The sequence below is a fragment of the Silene latifolia genome, chromosome 8, assembly GCF_048544455.1.
Source record: "Silene latifolia isolate original U9 population chromosome 8, ASM4854445v1, whole genome shotgun sequence".
Lineage (NCBI taxonomy): Eukaryota > Viridiplantae > Streptophyta > Magnoliopsida > Caryophyllales > Caryophyllaceae > Silene > Silene latifolia.
Window position 1 is genome coordinate 47,695,747 of NC_133533.1, and position 22,107 is coordinate 47,717,853.

Genomic DNA, 22,107 nt, shown 5'->3' on the forward strand with positions numbered 1-22,107 from the left:
GAAAACATATCCAAAAACCACTGGAAAATTCAAAGTTTAGCTAATTTTAGTCCGAAAATGACATTTTTATCATAAAATCACATTTTAATGCCATTATTAAATAAAATGAACAATAAAAATCCATAAATTAACCAAAATATCCTAAATACATTTTAGGATAAGAAACTTTAACATGCAAAATTGATTTCGTGATATATCATAATAAACACAAATTTATAAGTTTTATATGTTAATCGTATAACTCGGAAAAACTATAACCGATTTGCATGCAAACAACCTAAGGCTCATGATACCGCTTGTTAGAAATCTATATCTCATTATTACAACATATTCATATATGTTTCAAAATTAATTTAGTCATAAAATTAATTAGATCTTATGCATGCAAACATAAGTAAATATAAAAAAGAAATCATCATTCTTACATTGGAAATTTCGGATTATTGGGCACAAGTGAGTTCTCCTACTCACTTGTTCTTGAGCTTCCTAAAATTGATGAACAAAGGATTCAAGTATAGAATCCCTCCCAGGGAATAATACCCAAGATAACCTCTTAATAAAATTAATATTATTAATACTAGAACAATATTAATTTAAATAAAATTGACCCAAAAATATTTATTTTGGTCTCTTAATTTCGGTTAAGAGAAGGGAGAAGAAGAAGTAATTTTATCTCTCTAAAATCTATATTTTTGATGTTAGAATGAATGAATGAATTACACTAATATTTGAAGTAGTGTATAAGGTAAATTATAGAGAAAAACCAATGGCTTTTCTCTATGACCAAAACCGGGTAGGGGGAGGGGTGGTGATGGCCAATGCATGTGCAAGGTGTTCTTCACAAGAGCAAGTAGGTATGCATGGCTAGGTTTAGGTAAAATGATTATGTTTTCCACTTAATTAATCAACACAATATTTATCCTAAATCATCCCACTATTTCGGTCCAAATGGGATAAAATGGATTCCATTTTATCTTTGTCAATTGGTCAATTTGTCACATGTTATAAGACATGTAAAATTGTCATGTATTTTTAACATTTTAAAAATCAACGTATTAATAAAATACGTCATGCACAAAATCGACTTAGCAATTCACAATTACTTGTACCAAAATACTTTACCAATCATAAATTACAACATCTTGTATTTATAATAATCAATTCATTCTGTTTCAATTGTTTCCGTAAACAATAATTTCATCTAAGTAATAAAACAATTCGATTACTTAGACCGTATCTTATTTAATCAAATTATAATGAGATACGTAAATATTACTTCCAAAATCGTCCGTCAATTTTAAGTAATTTAATTAACCCTTATCGTCATACGATCAATTAAATAATCAATTAAGAGTGTTACCCTTTAGGTATGACCTAAGGGGATCAACTGATCACCACCGTCGCACGACAGTAATGTCAAACTCTAGTCAGCCAATCATTACCGATATGTGTGGACCAGTTGACAGTAAAATATTACTTCCCAATTATATTCTTAAAATGAGACTTAAACATGTGATCATCATGATCGACAGTTGTAATTGTATTATTGTCGAAGGACACATATTCCAACAAAAACCGCCTTCTTAAACGGTTATTTGGAGGAGGAATTGTACATGGTACAACCCGAAGGTTTCATAGATCCTGAAAATCCTAAGAAAGTGTGCAAGCTTAAGCGTTCCATTTATGGACTTAAGCAAGCTTCTCGGAGTTGGAATCATCGTTTCGACCAGGTGATAAAAGAGTATGGTTTCACTCGATCGGTCGAGGAACCATGCTTATATGTCAAGTCGAGTGGGAGCAAGATTGTTTTCTTGATATTGTATGTCGATGACATACTCTTGATTGGGAATGACATTCCTCTCTTATCTTGATAAAAGGATGGTTGAAGAACCATTTCCGGATGAAAGACCTGGGTGAGGCACAACGCATATTGGGAATCCGTATCTATCGAGATAGATCACGACGGATGTTATCACTGAGTCAGGAGTCTTATTTGGATAAGATTCTTGAAAGGTTCAGCATGACCAACTCCAAGAAGGGGAACCTTCCAATGACTTCTGGGATGCATTTGAGCAAGTCTCAGTCACCCACGACACCGGAAGGGGTTGAACGCATGAGTAGTGTTCCTTATGCATCAGCCATAGGATCAATCATGTATGCCATGATATGCACACGTCCAGACGTTGCATATGCATTGAGTATGACAAGTCGGTACCAACGCAATCCAAGTGAAACACACTGGATGGCTGTTAAAAACATCCTTAAGTACCTACGGAGGACTAAGGATTGGGCATTGACTTATGAAGGAGATACTAAGCTATGTGCAATCGGTTACGCAGATGCTAGCTTCCAAACGGATTGAGATGATTCGAAATCTCAGTCTGGATTCGTTTTTACTCTTAATGGTGCTGCGGTCAGCTAGAAAAGTTCCAAACAGGAAGTTGTAGCAGATTCTACTACTGAATCCGAGTACTATGCCGCTTCAGAAGCAGCAAAGGAAGCTATATGGATGCGTTAATTCTTACAAGGACTAACCATAGTTCCTAGTTCGAATGATCCAATCACCATCTATTGTGACAATAGAGGTGCCATCTTCCAGGCCAAGGAGCCTAAGTCTAGCAACAAGTCTAGACATGTACATCGGAAGGCTCACCTGATCCTTGCTTACGTGGAGCAAGAGGAGATAGTGATTGACAAGATTGCTTCAGATGACAACATCGCGGATCCTCTCACTAAACTGTTGAAATATGATAAGCATGAAGGGCACGTTATTTCCATGGGAATTAAACGTGTTCCTGAGTTGTACTTGTTGCTTATGAATTCGATACATTTTTTTTTCATATGCTATTTATAACTTCATCGTATTATTTCATATTTTGTTTTCATGTGGTTTGTACGACAACTTTGAACGCCACAAAGTGAACTGAATTACATTATATTTGTTTTGGTCCGTAATCGCCTACATGAGCTGATAAATCTGGCTATTATATTGTGAAGTTGATTGATGGTGGGTTCAACGAGCCGTAAGACAAATAGTTGGCTGATCGATCACAGATGCGAGTTATAACGATACCTCGTAGGACAATTGTGACAACGTAATGGAGTCCTAAATGTTTAAAAACATTCGGTGCCAGGTCGTGGATTGGACGTCCATTGTGTTCCTAGAGTCGATTCTTTTGACTATCGACTGTCTCTAGAGATTAAGGCAGTTTTTGGGTGACTTTGGTTCCTTTCTCATAGTCGGCCGTAACAAGAGGCTAAGCATATTTTTACTGGGTCATTTCATACTGTGCTTATATCTGAAGGATTTGAGTTGAACAAAATATCCAACCTTTATCAGGTTTAGTCATTTCTCAGGGCCACTCGAGGAATGTAACTGAAATGCATGGCCATGCTTGAATGATGATTCATTTCTCAGTTAAGTTACTCTCTAGTCGGGAAAACCACTCTTGATATTGATCACTTGTAAAATACGACCTTTGTGAATGTGGATTTTGCAAATTGTTTTACATTGAGTGGGAGAAATTAAGGATATGAGAATCGGTTATCGCACATACACTTGTGAGGACAAGTGGGAGATTGTTGGAGCTAGTGTCCTCCACAATTAGTGTGATAACGTTTATAAATCTCTTATAGGTTCACAGGGTATACTTAGTATTTTATCAGTTGATTAACGTTTACTAATAACGGTTGGCTTGCTAGAAGTTTGACGTTATTATCATATTGATGGCGGTGATCAACTGGTCCCTAAAAGTCACACCTAAAGGATGTGTTTGAGAGATGTGATTGTATGAAAATATAATCACATTGATGCCTTATATGACTAAAAGGTTAGTCCATGTATTTGACTAAAAAGTTAGTCAATGTGATGATGAGACGATTATTTAATACAATTGAATAATATCAGCTGAGACGAATTAATTGTTAATTCGTAAATTGAATATAAACTGTTATATTTAATTAATGTATATAATGTTAGCTTAAACGAATTAAGAGGTTAATTCGTAATTAAACGTAGACGGTTATATTTAATTAGCAAACTATAAATATGTTATATTTATAGTTAATGTATATATTATGCAAAATTGTCATAATAAATGTTGACAGAACGGTATTAATAAATCGACTACAAACTGTTGTGTGTGGACTTATTAATACATGACGACATAAATCACAATTGATAAATAATACACATTTTATACATTTTGATAACAACCTAAAAATAAGAAGATTTTTCTCCTTATTTTTGGTTGGGCCACACGGTTTAAGTGAAAGAAAAAAGGAAGAAAAAAATACTTCCCTATTTGCTCTCCCTTGGACGGTTAAAAGAGAAAAGAGAGAATTATTTTTCTCACTTCTTTTTGACCTAATTCTCACATCACAAAAAAACCCTAAAATCATTAGAAATTAGGGATCTCATTCTAGCAAAAGGAGAGGCATTTTTCAAAGCATTTTGGGTGCAACAATTAGGAGAATATCGATTTCGATATTTGTTCTTAGGCCAAATTTGCTAGGACTAAAGGTTAATTCTAAATCTCTATTCTTTTGTTTATGCAATTTCGTTTATGACTCGTAATTTCATAATTATAATTTCGTTATAATCCGAATTTCTTGATGAAGTATACCGATATTTCCCACAAATACAGCAGATCACGCGTTGTTATCCTTCATGGACGGGTATGCAGGGTACAATCAGATCAAAATGGCCATAGAAGACATGCATAAGACAGCCTTCGTCACTCATTGGGGCACCTATTGCTATACTGTTATGCCATTCGGGCTAATCAATGCAGGAGTTACATATCAACGAACTGTGACCACATTGCTACATGACATGATGCATAAAGAAGTAGAAGTATACGTCGATGATATGATTGTCAAGTCCAAAGATAGGAAGGGGCACATTGACAACCTTCGCAAATTCTTCCTAAGATTGCGCAAATACAACATGAGACTCAATCCTCAGAAGTTCGCATTCAGGGTAACATCAGGCAAACTTCTGGGATATGTCGTCAGTCAAAGAGGAATAGAAATTGATCCATCCAAGATCAAGGCTCTAATTGAAATGCCAAAACCCCAAACAGAGAAGGAGGTTAGAGGATTTCTAAGCAAGGTGCAATATATAAGTCGATTCATATCGAAGCTTACTATGATCTGCGAACCCATTTTCAAAAAGCTCAAGAAAACAGATCATACCATATGGGACGATGACTGCCAAAAGGCATTTGACAGAATTAAGGAGATACTAGCCAAGCCACCAATGCTCATGCCTTCTCAAAAAGATCAACCTCTTAGTTTATCTCTCACAGTAACCGAAACACCCATGGGGGCTATGCTCGCACAAACTATTGGGAAAGAAGAAAGAGCTATCTACTACCTTAGTAAGAAGTTCTTGGAGTATGAGTGCAAGTACACACCTCTCGAAAAGACATGCCTCACTCTTGTGTGGGCAACAAAGAAGATACGCCATTACATGCTTAGCTACTCTGTCAAGGTGTATTCCAAAATGGATCCCGTCAAGTACCTCTTCGAGAAACCCGCCCTCAATGGTCAATTGGCAAGATGGACCTTAATGCTCTCAGAGTTCGACCTCAAATATGTACCCCTGAAGGTTATAAAGGGACGCGCCGTTGCCAAATTCTTCGCAGATAATCCTATCAACGACACCCAAGCAATAGACACGTGGTCATTTCCAGACGAGGACATACTACAAACTAGTGTAGACTCTTGGGACCTTTATTTCAATGGAGCATCGAATTTAAGAGGATTTGGAATAGGAGTGTTGCTCATTTCTCCTGAAGGTGAGAATACACCACTTTCTGTCAAACTCGACTTCGAGGTGACAAATAATGCAGCAGAATATGAAGCTTGCCTCATTGGGCTACAAGCAGCAGTAAGTTTAGGCATCAAGAATCTTCGAGTTCACGGAGACTCATCCTTGATCATCAACCAAATTACGGGATCTTCGAAAATTCGAAGTGAAAGTCTAGCACCCTATCAGGCAAGGATAGATCAGGTTGCCCAATTCTTCGATCAGGTCACTTATCTACACCTACCACATGAAGAGAACAATTTGCAGAAGCTCTTGCAAAACTTACATCTTTGATTAATATGCCAGATAACATGGTAGAAATGCCTTTATATGCATCGAACGGCGGTCAGAACCAGCCTATGTACACCAAATTAAAGATGAGGAAGAGAATCCAGGAGAACCTTGGTTTCAAGCCATTCTAAACTTCAAGCTCAATGGTACATATCCACCAGATATGAATAAGAGGGGACAACGTGCTATACTCCTACTAGCCTCTCAATACCTCCTCATGCAGGGAGAATTATACAAAAGAACACCTCTTGGTGTAGTCTTGCGTTGCCTTGATCATTCACAGGCACAAAAAGTGATGGGAGAAGTTCATGATGGTGAATGTGGTCCTCGCGTGAGAGGGCTAATGATGGCAAAGAAAATCACGCGTCTGGGATATTACTGGACCACGATGGAGTCGGATTGTATCAAATACGTCAGACATTGCCATAACTGCCAAATCTTTGGGAATGTGCAACACCTCCCTCCTTCACTGCTTTACACCATGACATCTCCTTGGCCGTTTTCTGCTTGGGGAATTGACATCATTGGGAAAATCACTCCAGCCGGAACAGGAGGCCACTGTTTCATTTCGGTAACTATCGACTATTTTACCAAATGGGTCGAAGCGGCATCTTACACTAGTCTTACCGCCAAAAACGTGGCAAAGGTCATACAAACCAATATCATTTGTCGATATGGTTGCCCACATGATGAGATCATCAGTGACAATGGATCACATTTCCAGGCTGAGACTGAGTAATTGCTAGCCAAATACAAAATCAAGCACCACCATTCCTCGCCTTACAGACCTCAAACTAATGGCGCGGTAGAGGCAGCTAACAAGAATGTCATCACTATCCTCAAGAAAATGATCGACAATTGTCGCGATTGGTCCAACAAGATACCATTCGCATTATGGGGTTATCGCACATCAGTTAGGACGCCCACTAGGGCTACTCCTTTCTATTTGACTTACGGCATGGAAGCTGTATAACCAGTTGAACTAGAAATCCCGTCTTTACGCATTCTGCTTGAAAGTCAAATTCCAGAAGCTGATTGGAGGAGAGATAGATATGAAGAACTTATGATCTTGGGTGAACGAAGGTTGCGCGCATTGCATAATGTGCAAACATATCAGGCACGTATCAAACGAGCCTTCAATAAACGGGTTAAGCCCAGAAACATCAAAGAAGGAGCCTTGGTGCTCAAATCAGTCAGAGCTCTACTACCTGTCGATCCACGTGGAAAGTTTAAATCCAACTGGGCCGGACCTTTCTTAGTCAAGTTCATACTCTCGGGGGGTGCGGTTACGATTATAGACCTAGACGGGAATGTGTTTGCTAACCCAACTAACCTTGACCAACTGAAACGATATTATGCCTAGTATAGGATAAAAAAAATGCGCCTCACGTAATACCTAAGTGCCGCTCATGCGACAAGAAATAAAAATGGCCTATGGCCCGCTGAAAGAAAGCTTATTGATGTGACTCATATTTGAGCACATATGGTCCCCGAATTAACCTCGTTCCTATGCTTTATAGCACTTACTTGGGTCATTTCTTATCTTTAGTTTCCCATTTTGCATATTCTTTGAGGTTTTGTTCCATGGTAGGAAAGGAGTGCTAACCTTGCATTCATGAGGCAAAATGGAGCTAAATTATGGCATCTAATGACCAAGCATCAAAGAGAAGACATTACTAGAAGGCCTATGTAGATAATAAAGTGAAATGGGCAATGATGAAAGGATCCTTGCATCTTCAACACGATCCTTGCGGATTGTTAAGGAGCAAAAACAAGAGAAGCTGTTTGTCCCAGGATCCGAGCGGATTGTCCACAATCTGGGCGTCTCCCGACACCACAATCCGGGCATCTTGTGCCCAGGACGAGCGTCCCACAGCAGCTCAAGCCGAGCGTCTTAGCTGTGATCCGCTTGGATCACAAGTCAGTACCAACCGTGCCTCAGCACGGGACGAGCGTCATTACACGGGACTAGCAACAAGGATATGCTCATTTACTTCGAGAGGAGCATTTCCTCAACTTTTATTAGGGTCTTAATAGTCATTTAAGCCCTTAGTAACCCTAATCTTTGTACCTAATCTTTAGTATAAATACCCCTTTGTACTACCTAGATTAGCATCATCTCTTAATCATCCCTTTAGGCTCTCTTAATCAAGTCGTAATCATCCTTTAATCTAGTAGTAATCTTGCAATCAACTCTTAATCAAGTTTTAATACAATTCTCAATATTAATCTTTCCTTAATTTCTCTATTGTTCTTCATTTATTTTGGGTAATTAGAAGATTATTTGGGTTTATTTGGAGAATTGAGAACCTTCCATCAATCATCAAGTACTTCTATTATTCTTTGCTTTATTATCTGGAATCATCTTCATAGGTATAATTCTCTCTTAACCTTGTTTAATTATTGTTAATCACCTTCATTTATTCATCATGTGTTGTCTTGATAGTATGATTGACAACCTTGTTAGCATGTTGAACTTGATAATGAGTGAGTAGTTTCCTTAACTAGGGTTAATGGGGAATTAGGGGAAACCAACATGGGGATTGATTCATGCTTAATATAATATGTTTTCATAATTAATTTGCTTGCTTGTTGTGATTTCAACTTATGCACATGTTATGTTTGATGAAATGCGAGCCTATGAATCCTTGCATTTTTTACCCATCACCTATCTTTTCAATGAGACTTGTAAGCTTATACACCAACTCGAGTCTCATTAGACCATGCATATAGTTGAATAGGAAGGATTAAGTCGACTTGTAGGTGTTGTACAATCTAATCGATTCGGCTCCAGGACCCAAACCTTCCTAGGGATTGTAAGCTTATACACCAACTCGATCCCATCACAACAATAAGTGCTTGCATCTAGTAGAAAACATGTTTGTATGATCAACTCCCATGAATCCCCTATGAACCCATGACACCCTAGTGCTTTTAATCAATTGTTGACATCTGCTTTTAATCATCTTGCTTGTTTTCATTACTTTACTTTTATATTGTTGATTAGTTTAGTTCATCTCCTATCTCAACCCAATTTGTGACACCCTAAGACACAACCATTTGCAATTGTAAATCCTACATCAATACCCGTCCCTTGGGATCCGAGCTTTACTTGCCTCTTTGCTAAGAGTAGTTTGTGAAGTTATAAATATTGTTTTGGGTTGTAGCTTTTGACGACAAGTTCTACACTGAACCAAAAAATGGCGCCGTTGCCGGGGACGGTGTTAACTTGATTGATTTTCGGTTATTGTTTTTAGTTGTGTCTTTCTTTACCTTGGGGAAGTCCATCTCCTCAAGGATGTTCTAATTGTTTTCGAGTTGTTTGGTATTTTGCATGTCTAGGAGATCACAAGGTAACTTGTTACCCATTGATCTTGAAATTGAAAGAACTCTAACCAACAATAGAAGACTTGCTAGAGGTACTTTAAGAGGTATCGGGGAAATTGTGGACATTCAACCAAATAACATTGAGTTTACCAACCCTTTTGCAAGAGAAGGAGAGGACAACCCAATACAAAAACCACCACAAAATAAACCCACAATGCCTAAATTCTCATCACATCTGTACCAACCGAGGCGAACCTACCAAATGGTACTCCTACACCACAACATTTAACCGGTAATTTCATTGCCAAATCCGCATTCATACAACTAGTTGAGAGAAGTCAATTTGGAGGGATGCCTAGTGAAGACCCTCACTCACATATGGAGACTTTTTGTGACTATTGTGATGCGATTTCTCTAACCGGAGTTACTCAAGAGCAAATCCGATGAGTCTTATTTCCTTTTTCTTTCATTGGTACCGCAAAGTAATGGTTGAAAAGTCTAGACAAGGCTACTCTTGGTATTGATTCATGGAAGAAGTTGGCACTTGCTTTCTACAAAAAATTCTATCCTCCGGAGAAGACTAACATGTTGAGAGCCCAAATCACCGGGTTCAAACAATGGGATGAGGAATCATTGTATGAAGCATGGGAGATATTTAAGGACACTTGTCGATCTTGTCCACACCATGGACTTAGCGAGTGGTTCCTTGTGCAACAATTTTGGAATGGTCTATATGAAGACTCCTGAAACATTCTCAATATGGGATCCAATGGTATGTTTACCGAAGTTGATGACAATCAAACATGGGCGAAAATTGAAGAAAAGGCAGTTCATAACTCGCAATATAGTAGGCCTCGGAAGGCTACTAGAGGAGGAAAGCATGAGGTAGATTCCTTCACTTAATTGGGTGCTCAACTAAGTGCTCATATTGACACCATCAATTTGAAGTTTGAGAAGGCCATGGCTAAACTTGAAGAGGCCTCGAAATCACCCAAACAACATGTTAATGCTATGGTGGCATCATCCTCAATTCCAAGTGGAGTATGTGAGAGTTTTGGAACTTTGTGACATGACCAAAGTGAATGTAGGGGAACAAGTGAACAAGTGAATGCTTTCCAAGCATACAAGAGAGGCACCCCTTATTCCAACTATTACAATGAGAATACCAAATTCCATCCCAACCTTTCATACAAAAGCCAAAATGTTCAAAACCCTCAACCAACATACACCCCACATCCAATGAGAAATCAAGCTCAAAGACCCTCTAACAACCAAAGCCAAGGTTATCAAAATAAACCTTCATACAATCAATCCAATGACCAAAGCCTTGATGTTAAAAAAGAGGTCCTCCAAATACAAAAGAACCAACAAGAATTTTTCACCCAAATGCAAAAAGATAGCCAAGCCAAAGACATCACCATCTACAACATACTAGCCCACACCAAAATGTTGGAAACCCAAATGTCTCAATTAGCATCTTCTAACTCTCAAAGACAAAAGGGGCAATTACCACCTCAAAGTAATCCCCCAAGACATGAGTCGGTGAGTGCCATCCACTTGAAGAGTGGTACAAGATATGAAAGGCCAAAGAAGCAAATTCAGGAAGACATTGTGGATGCTAGTGACAAGCAAAGAGTTGTGGAGAACTCTAAGGAAGAAGAACCCACCACTAATGAAGTTTCAAAGCAGAAGAATGAAGAGAAGGCTAAAGAAAAAGAGCCTATTGTAATTAGACTTCCATTCCCAAGTCGTCAAGCTAAGCCTAAGTTTGATGAACAACTTGGAAAGTTCATGGAAATTGTGAAGAACTTAGAAGTCTCAATCCCATTCACGGAATTGATCAATCATGTTCCGGCCTATGCAATGTACATGAAAGATAATCTTACCAAGAAGAAATCCATCCGGAAGCTAGATACTATTGCATTCACTAAAGTAAGTAGTGCTATTCTTCAAGGAAGTTCACCTCCAAAACTCAAAGATCCGGGAAGCTTCTCTATTCCTTGCACCATTGGCGACACTACAATCAACAAAGCTTTATGTGACGTTGGAGCAAGTGTAAGTGTCATGCCATACTCGGTATGCAAGAGGCTAGGGATGGGAGAGCTCAAGTGCACTAATATTACTCTTCAAATGGCGGATCGATCAACAAAGATACCTTTAGGAGTATGGGAGGATGTGCCCATGAGAATTTGCAAATTCTTCATCCCGTTAGACTTTGTCATTGTAGATATGGAGTAGGATTCCAACATTTCTATCATCTTAGGAAGACCTTTCTTGCACACCGCGGGAGCGGTAATTGATGTGTAACATGGAGAGCTCACACTTGAAGTAGGGGATGAGACAGTCACTTTTAATCTTGACAAGACAATGAGAGCGCCTCGACTACATGAGCCATGTTTCAAGATTGATCATTATAGCCGAGAAAGTGATAGGAAGAGGTTGGCATCTCAATGCAAAGATAAAGCTATGGGTAAAGAATCACCACCCATATGGAAGAAGAAAGTGGATAATCCTCAAGGTGCTCTATCCGGAGAGAAAGAACATTTCAACAAGAATTAGAGCTTGAATAGCTCACCATCAATCATGCCAAGTAATGAAGAAGGCCTCATTGTCCATGACAACAAGAAAGAAGAGTTGCTCTTGTCAACTCATGATAACATTATTGGGGAGCAAGTAGATGAAGTTTGTAGTCTATGGGATGATGAATTTGAATGGTTAGTCAATCCTTATATTGGTAACGCTATAATCCTAGACCAAGGCTTTGGTGACCATCTTGACTCAAGTCACCACCATGAAGAACACAATGTGCAAAGCTCTATTGAAGATCTTTGTAACGAAAATGAACAAGCCTTTGACTACTTCTACAAGGTGTTGAGCAACATCAACAACACCTTGGCTATGCCCCCTTGACATCTCATACAAGAATGAGAGTTTGGTGGAGTCCTCCCTAAAGCACAATTTGTAAATATTCTAACCCCTTAACTTGCATTTTACTTCTTGTATTGCATTTTTGTCAATTTTGGATTTACATTTTTATGTTTTGATCAAGATTATCATTATGAGAGAAAGCGAGGGAGGTATTTTAATGTTTCTTGATGTGTAGTGTTTGGACTAGTGTGGGGATCGCAATTGCCTAGGCTATCCGAGCCTTTGTAGTGCACCCGCAATGAAGACCAAATGAATGAAGAAGAAAATGACATGGGAATGAAGAATTCCCGCGGGTGGAACTAAACCCGTGGGTACAGGAGTGATCCGAGCGTCCCATAAGGAACCCGCTCGTCTTGGGCATGATCCGAGCGTTCTGGCTCCAAGCCGCTTGTCTTGGGAGACCTGGAAACTCAAGAATCCACACTGACTATGAATCCAAGCATCCCCTGGAGAAGACGCTCGTCTCAGTCTGAAGACGCTTGTCCCACTGGAAATACGCGCGTCTTGAGTGTTTCAAAAATTGAAGTTTCACACTGTCTTACAATCCGAGCGTCTTCAAGGGAATCCGCTCGTCTCCACTGAAAGATGCTCGTCTCCTGAAGAACCCGCGCGTCTCAGCACGGGCTGGAAACTTCAATGCTGACTGACTTACAATCCGAGCGTCTTCAAGGGAATCCGCTTGTCTCCTGCTGCTGAAGCTATAACACGGGTTTTAAAACCCCTCTTCCCCAATTCATTTCATTCTATTCAAAACACAAACACATATTCAAAACCCTGAATCCCCTCATCCATAAAACACAACTTCCTCAACCAAATTCACCCAAATAAAATCCAAACTTCCTCAAAACACAATCAAATTACTCCTTTATCAACAAAAAGCCATTCAAACATCAAAATCCTCAAAAATTGAATCGATTTTCTAGGGTTACAAGGCAATTTCGAAAATCCTAAATCGATTAGGGATTCATTGAAGCTTGAGGATACTAGAAGCATTCAATCAAATCTTTGGTTGTTGATACATTCTTAACAAGGAGAAGAACAATGGCAAGGACTAAAGGTGGAAACAAGGCACCCAAAAAATCAAATCTTTCAAAGAGGCAACAAGCTCTTCAAGCCTCAAAGGCTATGGTGGTACAACAAGCAAGAGTGGAAATTCAAGAAGTACCTACTCCTATGGTGGAAGCTACTACTCCTATTCCGGTTATTGAGCAATTACAAGAATATCCGGAGGTAACTTTCACATGCGATTCTCATAGGAAAGCTTTTATATCTCTTGCTAAGAAAACAATTTTGCCCACCAAATTCATTTGTCAAGATGATTTAGCCAAATTGGGTGTTCTTGAAAGGACCAAGAACTTCTTCGAGTCTATAGGGTTGCTTACATTATTTGACATGCAAGAATTGACTTACCCCTCCCTCACCATGGAATTTATAAGTTCATTGAAAATCACTAAGGTAGAGGCTTGAAAAAATGTTGAATTCCGCCTTGAAAATGTAGATAGAAATATGTCTTTGGAAGAGTTTGGCAAGGTGTTTGGTCTTAAGGAGCATTCTCCTTATGTGAAGAAGCCCTCAAAATATGACCCCGCCCCTCTATGGAAAGCAATCACCGGAAGAAAATTTGAATCCTTCCATGAGTGTCGTGCCCTTTATGTCCACCATCTGGGTATAAGGGTATGGCATAAGGTTGTGGGAAATACTTTAATTGCAAGGAAGGGCACAAATCATTTCACCGAACTCGATTTCATCTACCTTGAATCAACAATGAATATCGACAAGAAGTTCACCAATGAATACAATGTACTTCAACTCTTACTTGAAAGGTGGCTTACAATTGACCATGGTAAGGAAGGAGCGGCCTTTATTGTGAATGGGGGAATGGTAACACGGTTAGCCAAGCACTTTAACCGGGATTTCAACAAGGATAAGACTTACAAGCCGGTTAGGGGAGGCAACCTTATTGATTTAGATACTATGATCAACAAATTTCATTGGGTCAAGAATGATAATCTTGACAACAAATTTGAGTGGTTCACCAAAGATGCCAAGTCCTTCATTCTACCAAACAAGATTTCCCGACTCAATGTCCGAAGCCCAAATTATCTTCTTCCACTCTCCGATGAAGCCGAGTTAATTATGCAACAATATAGGGAAACCATTGCCAAGCCCTCCTCCTCCTCTATTGTGACTCCACCCTATTCATTAACCTACCAAGAATTCCGACCCAAAGATGTTGAGGTAGGTAACGATTACTTGACCCAATTGATGCAACATATGCATAGGGAAGCTTATGAGGACCGGGTAAATGCTTACCGGGCCCAATATCCGCCCCTCCTACACTTAGCTAGACAAGGACTCCTTGAACCATCATGTTCTTTACCTAGCTGGGCGGATAGGGAAGTGTTCTTTCCTAATGCTCCTAGAGATGCTAGCATGGGTGGTGAGGTTACCAAGGGGAAGGAGATTGTTGTTGAGAGTGATGAAGAAGAGGAAGATGAGGAAGAAGAGATTCAAAGTTCAAGTGATGATGGTGAAGCCTCCGGGTCCATGGAGGTAGATGATGATGATGATAGTGAGGAAATTGATGATGGTGACGATATAAGTGATAAGGATGTCGCTATGAGCGACAATTGAGGATTAACAAGCTTTTTGGAGGATGCCACAATCCATTGTGAGTTTCCTACACCTCCTTTAGCTTTGTTCATTTCTCTTGTTTTTAAATATTTTTATCTTGATCAATTGTTTGAGTCCTAGCAACACTCAAAGGACTCCCACCTCGGTCCTATTGAGGTGTCTTTTATTGTTCCCACCTTGAAAAATCCAAAATGACAAACTAGTTTCATGCATTGCATACTTGTGCATGAACTTTCCCATTTTTGACACTAACAATGGTGTCTTATTTGGTTTTGGGAAGTTCAAGCATAAGCATTGAGAGTTAATTCAACTTATGCTCTCCAACCAAACAAAAATTCATGCATCATATAGTATAGTGTAGTTTGCATTCACTTGTTTATATTTCATATAGTTTGCATTTAGTGTAGAAATCATGCATTCTCATATTAGCTTGCATAATTTCCTATCGTATTGGCCATTGAGGACAATGCCCATACTAGTGTGGGGATGGGAAATTATAACATGACTTTTAAAAACAAAAATGATAAAAATTGAAAATTTTTGAAAAATACAAAAACATGTCTTTTCTTTTCACAAACATAAAAACCAAAAAAATGCAAAAATACAAAAACATGTTCATTTCCTTTATAGTGTAGACTTGTGTATATATTGTGTTTATCTATCCCTTTTCACATTGATCGACTACGCCACATCCGAGACATGAGGATATAGAAGACCGCATGGTATGATCTTTCCAATCTCCTTTTTCCTCTTTATGTTAATGACTATGTGGCTTTATTTTGGTTGATGCGGTATACACCAATGTGATCTTAGGAATTGCATTTAGATTATATGGCATAGTAGTTGGTAGAAACATATGCATTATGATGTATATATGTTAGTTGCATCATGGCATATAGTTGCATTTTAGGAAAATTTTTGTGAAAACATCTATTTGGGAAGCTTGACAAGTGTATATAAGGCCCTTGTAGATACTTTTTCTTCTTAAGACTTTGCTCATTAGAATACTTGTAAAACACCTTAGGATGTGTCATGCTAGTATCCTTTGACCCATGTATTAAGGCATGGTCAAGAGTACCTTGTGGTGTGATAACTTCTTGGCTACCGTTTATTCCAAGGTGACCCTTGAAACCATGCAACCATCATCCATATTCTACCACATTTTTGTCATCGAAAAGGGAATGGGCACAAAAATTGTTCAAAATTTAAACACCCTCACTACAAATACGGGGTAGCTTTGAAAATGTTCAAAAGAAAATGCAAAAAGTTGAAAATTGTGAAGTATTGAAATGCCAAACATCAAAAGAAATGGCAAAAAGAAAGTGTTCTCAAATGTCAAATGCCATAAGAAATTGGGGGAATAACAACAACAAAAGCTAACTCCCACATGAAACTCAAAATATATTGATCCCTTTTCCATTGAATCCACTTTTGTGCATGGTAGAGAGGGGACGACCCTTCTTCTTGTCTAGGCAAGAAGGGGAATTCCGCGATCCTCCAGTGTTTCTAACACCATAGGGAGTCTACTCTTGACGAAAGCATTTAACAATTGAGGACAAAGGTACCCTAGCTTGACCCAACTTGGAGGTGATTTATTGGTATCCTTCTAGGCTTAGTAGTTTGAAGAAACCATATCTATGATGCATTGTGTACCCTTAGATTGCTTCCCTTGTAGATAATTTCCGCCACTTAGATGAGGAAAGTGGCTATTCATTTTCGTAGATGAATCCATTACTTGGTTTGTGTGATTTAATGCTTGGATGTGTCGCCATTTTGGCAAGCCCCACCTTGCCTTGCAAGAAGGCATCCTACCTCATGGTTGTCTTGTTGTGAGTTGAAGGAACGGAGTGAGACCCGCTAATTATCTCACATCGGCTATATTAGTAGGTTAGTATAAATAAAGGTCCTAGTTTTCGTCAACTCTTTACTTGGGACGAGCAAAGGTTCGGTTTGGGGATGTTTGATGTGACTCATATTTGAGCACATTTAGTCCCTGAATTAATCTCGTTCCTATGCTTTATAGCACTTATTTGGGTCATTTCTTATCTTTAGTTTCCCATTTTGCATATTCTTTGAGGTTTTGTCCCCTTGGTAGGAAAGGAGTGCTAACCTTGCATTCATGAAGCAAAATGTAGCTAAATTTATGGCATCTAATGACCAAGCATCAAAGAGAAGACATTACTAGAAGGCCTATGTAGATAATAAAGTGAAATGGGCAATGATGAAAGGATTCTTGCATCCTCAACACGATCCTTGCGGATTGTTAAGGAGCAAAAATAAGAGAAGCTGTCTGTCCCAGGATCCGAGCGGATTGTCCACAATCCGGGCGTCTCCCAACACCACAATCTGGGCGTCTTGTGCCCAGGACGAGCGTCCCACAGCAGCTCAAGCCGAGCGTCTCAGCCGTGATCCGCTCGGATCACAAGTCAGTACCAACTGTGCCTCAGCATGGGACGAGCGTCTTTACACGGGACTAGGAACAAGGATATGCTCATTTCCTTCGAGAGGAGCATTTCATCAACTTTTCTTAGGGTCTTAATAGTCATTTAAGCCCCTAGTAACCTTAATCTTTGTACCTAATCTTTAGTATAAATACCCCTTTGTACTACCTAGATTAGCATCATCTCTTAATCATCCCTTTAGGATCTCTTAATCAAGTTGTAATCATCCTTTAATCTAGTAGTAATCTTGCAATCAACTCTTAATCAAGTTTTAATACAATTCTCAATATTAATCTTTCCTTAATTTCTCTATTGTTCTTCATTTATTTTGGGTAATTAGAAGATTATTTGGGTTTATTTGGAGGATTGACAACCTTCCATGAATCATCAAGTACTTCTATTATTCTTTGCTTTATTATTTGGAATCATCTTCATAGGTATAATTCTCTCTTAACCTTGTTTAATTATTGTTAATCACTTTCATTTATTCATCATGTTTTGTCTTGCTAGTATGATTGACAACCTTGGTAGCATGTTGAACTTGATAATGAGTGAGTAGTTTCCTTAACTAGGGTTAATGGGGAATTAGGGGAAACCAACATGGGGATTGATTCATGCTTAATCTAATATGTTTTCATAATTAATTTGCTTGCTTGTTGTGATTTCAACGTAGCACATGTTATGTTTGATGAAATGCGAGCCTATGAATCCTTGCATTTTTTACCCATTACCTATCTTTTCAATGAGACTTGTAAGCTTATACACCAACTCGAGTCTCATTAGACCATGCATATAGTTGAATAGGAAGGATTAAGTCGACTTGTAGGTGTTGTACAATCTAATCGATTCGGCTCCGGGACCCAAACCTTCCTAGGGATTGTAAGCTTATACACTAACTCGATCCCATCACAACAATAAGTGCTTGCATCTAGTAGAAAACATGTTTGTATGATCAACTCCCATGAATCCCCTATGAACCCATGACACCCTAGTGCTTTTAATCAATTGTTTACATCTCCTTTTAATCATCTTGCTTGTTTTCATTACTTTACTTTTAAATTGTTGATTAGTTTAGTTGATCTCCTATCTCAACCCAATTTGTGACACCCTAAGACACAACCATTTGCAATTGAAAATCCGACATCAATACCCGTCCCTTGGGGTCCGACCTTTACTTGCCTCTTTGCTAAGAGTAGTTTGTGAAGTTATAAATATTGTTTTGGTTGGTAGCTTTTGACGACAAGTTCTATACCGAACCACTTATGTCACGTTGCTCTTGCATTTTGACATTTCGACATCCTCACGTCATCAAATAAATTGAATTGTATTTTAGGAGTAAGTAAAGCTCCTGGTTATTTTCTAGTTCGCACAAGCTCTTGCTTAAAACGATTATTCTTTTACATTTATTCGAACTACGCGCAAGGATTTGATTTCATTTTTTAAATGAATAGGTAGGCAATCCTTTACAGGATACAACCCAGTTATTTTAAAAAATATATATATAAATAGGAGGACATTTGCATTCGCATTTGAAATTCGACAAGAATAATAAAAGAAAATCACAATAGTTTCTTAACTAATTAATCTTTTATTCATTTGTTCCATAAATAATAATAGTATGCCAAATAATATAAATGCTGAAAATAAATGTTAGGCTAGGATTCTAAAAACCCCGCCGTTTATTACAAATAATAATAATAATAAATAGTACTACGACTAAGGCTACTCTTCCATCTTCCCTTTGCCTTTGTCATTTCTATCATACTTCTTGTCTCGACCACTAGCCGGGCGCTCTTCTGCTATCTCCGACCTAATCACCAAAGGTCTCTCTCGCGGTCTAGTCTTACCATTTCGATCCGTCACCATCTCTGCGTCAGGAGCGGTCTTTGGTTTCTTCGACAGATGAACGACTCGGAATCCGGCCTCTTCCTCCTCTTTAGTCAAGTACTTCTGGTTCTCCTTTGCTACACTACGCCAAATAATCGGTACAACAACGGTTAGATAAGGTGATATACCGTTGTAATACAAAATACGGAACCGTTATTACATCGACCGTTGTTATTTCGTGACCACGGTTGTTTAAAAGGCGGAACCGTTATGAAATGTAAATAACGGGTTCAGATAACCGTAATACAATATTAAGAACGGTTCAAAAACCGTGGTCTATAATATTGAAACCGTGGTAGTATTAGTCTGAATGCTCTACAGAAACCTATGACAACGGTTTTACTAAAACACAACCGTTGTAAAATAGTAACTATGACAACGGTTTATGCTTATTAAACCGTTTTAAATGTCATGAATTCGACAACGGTTTGTAATTTTTAAAGCGTTATATTATGGATGAATATGTCAACGGGTTTCTATTTAAATGCGACCGTTTTCAATAGATTTCTTGACCACGGTTTTATTTTTAACCGTGATCGAATTTATAAATATTTTTTTTAAAAAAAATTGTTTTAGGAGGTTCCAACAGCTCCTGAAATGCTAATTTTTGCAGTAGCAGGTTCCGCTGAAATGCTACTGCAAAATAGCATTTCAGCAGTTGCGCATTGCAAAATTTCAATTCTGCAACATCAGAATATTACACAGATTGATCGATTCAACCCATCATCAAAATATTATAAACAGGGTGACCAAAACTAAAAATCCAGCATCCAAATATTCAACCCAGCAGCAAAATATTATAAACAGAATATATACACACATTCATAATGAGCGAACTATTGACACTCCGGTAATAAAAGAAAATAAGTGGCCCACTTATTTCTCATGTCGTCGAGGTCTTCCTTCGAATAGGTTGGGTCTTTGTTGTTGATTGTAGGTGGAAACTACAAATCAAAATATACTTAATCAAAATAGACAGAATAAGTGAAATATTACACAGAATTAAACCCAAGTTACGTTTGAAATAGTTATTAAAACACAATAACCGGTGAGGGTATGTCGATATACTTTCGGGTGATAATCTCCCACATGGACCGACAACAGAAAAAGGCGCAGTCGTTGCTGCCTGGTTTTTGTATAGGAGACTATTAAGCACATACAAATAAGCTAAATTAGATCAACCTCTCGCATAAACATAAATTAAATGATAAGAGTAATCATTAAGAATACACTTACTTTTATCCTGACAAAAGTTGGACTTGATGCTCCCATTATTTGAAACACCCTAATTCATAAATATATACAGGAAATTATAATTAGCATTTAGCTCAGTAATACTGATGGGACATTAAAAGGATCCTAGTCTTCAAAGGCCATACAATAACAATTGACATTATAATGTAAGGTTGTAAACTTACTCAGTCATCATCTTTACAAATTTATCAGTGGGAGAATGTCCGCTATAGTCAATCCGGTACACTATGCCTTTTTTCACACTGATTACGTTAGCAGCCAATGCTTGTTATGAAATATTGAAAATTGAACTGTTAGTTCATATACATGCATGTAAGCGTGTGTTAATAAATGAATAGAATCGTGATTCATTATAATAAACAACTATACATACTGATTCTCATTGTATGGGGCAAACCATAGGCTTTTGGGCATCATCAACCGTTCAGCAATTTTCTCGTTGTACTCTTCGTATGTGTATCCAAAGGACTCATGAGAGAACAATTCAGGGGACACAAATCCGTAGTCATGAGAAACATAGTTCCTCTCAGCAATGTGTGTACACAGGTACCTATTACGTCAAATGGAACGAAGAGTGTTATTTTCATTGATGATTTAAATAAACATCACTATTCGTAAAACCAAATGCCTGGTTTTACTTAAAAAACTTACTTAATCCAAATTCCAATGTGCATAGCATCTAACTCGTCAAGGTCGAGAAACTGACACAGTGATTCCCCATCCATATAAATAATAAAACCGAACCCCATAACATCCTCTGCGATGTCAATCATTAGTACTTCCCCGACAGCTAGCTTCCTTTCAGCCAGCTGGTGCAAAGCTACGAACGCTGGAGTACTCAATTTTTGCTTATAATCATCGGTCTGATATTTATCTTTATGAGGAACACCAACGTTAGGTGTTCGTACAACCCCGGTCTACAATTAAGAAAAAAAAATATATACATTACACGAGACGTCATATATAATTTAAATAACCAAAAAAAAGGAAAAACTCACAATCTATTTTTCAAATTATCAATACCTCTTGAATTTTGGGTGGAGAGGCAGTCGAATCAGTGACTTTGGGTGTTGACGTAGTAGTCCTAATTTCAGCCATAATGGCTTCGTGTAACTCCTGAAAATGTAAAAATACAAATACTTACTATATGTCAGATAAGGTTATCCTAATAAATTTAAAGGCGTTAATTATATAAAATGCGTTCGCTTTAGCATAACTACCCCGGAGATGTCAACAGTAATGAATTCTTCAGGCCATTGCACAATAGAACCCACGGCATCTTACAAAAGCCAATTATCACTACATGGTACTATTAGAATACCATACTTCTCCAGATATAACTCGGTCACTTCCACTTCCCTCCATCCCTCACGGGGGGCAATGCCTTCAACCTCAACTCCCCTAGCAACAACAGTTCTGCTCGATGCCACTGTAGAGATTTGGTAGTAAAGAACACAAGGCTTCTTGCAAACGACCTTCACATTTTTAATTAATTAGTATATATACATGCACCACTTTAAATAATAAATTTAA

At 38.2% G+C, this 22,107-nt stretch overlaps 1 non-coding gene across 1 annotated transcript; it reads right to left on the reverse strand.

Annotated features, from left to right (window-relative positions):
• Positions 1 to 10,015: 10,015 nt before the first annotated feature.
• On the reverse strand, positions 10,016 to 10,122 carry LOC141597977 (small nucleolar RNA R71). The gene has a single exon (XR_012523183.1). It is a non-coding gene; the product is annotated as a small nucleolar RNA R71 (small nucleolar RNA).
• Positions 10,123 to 22,107: the final 11,985 nt, after the last annotated feature.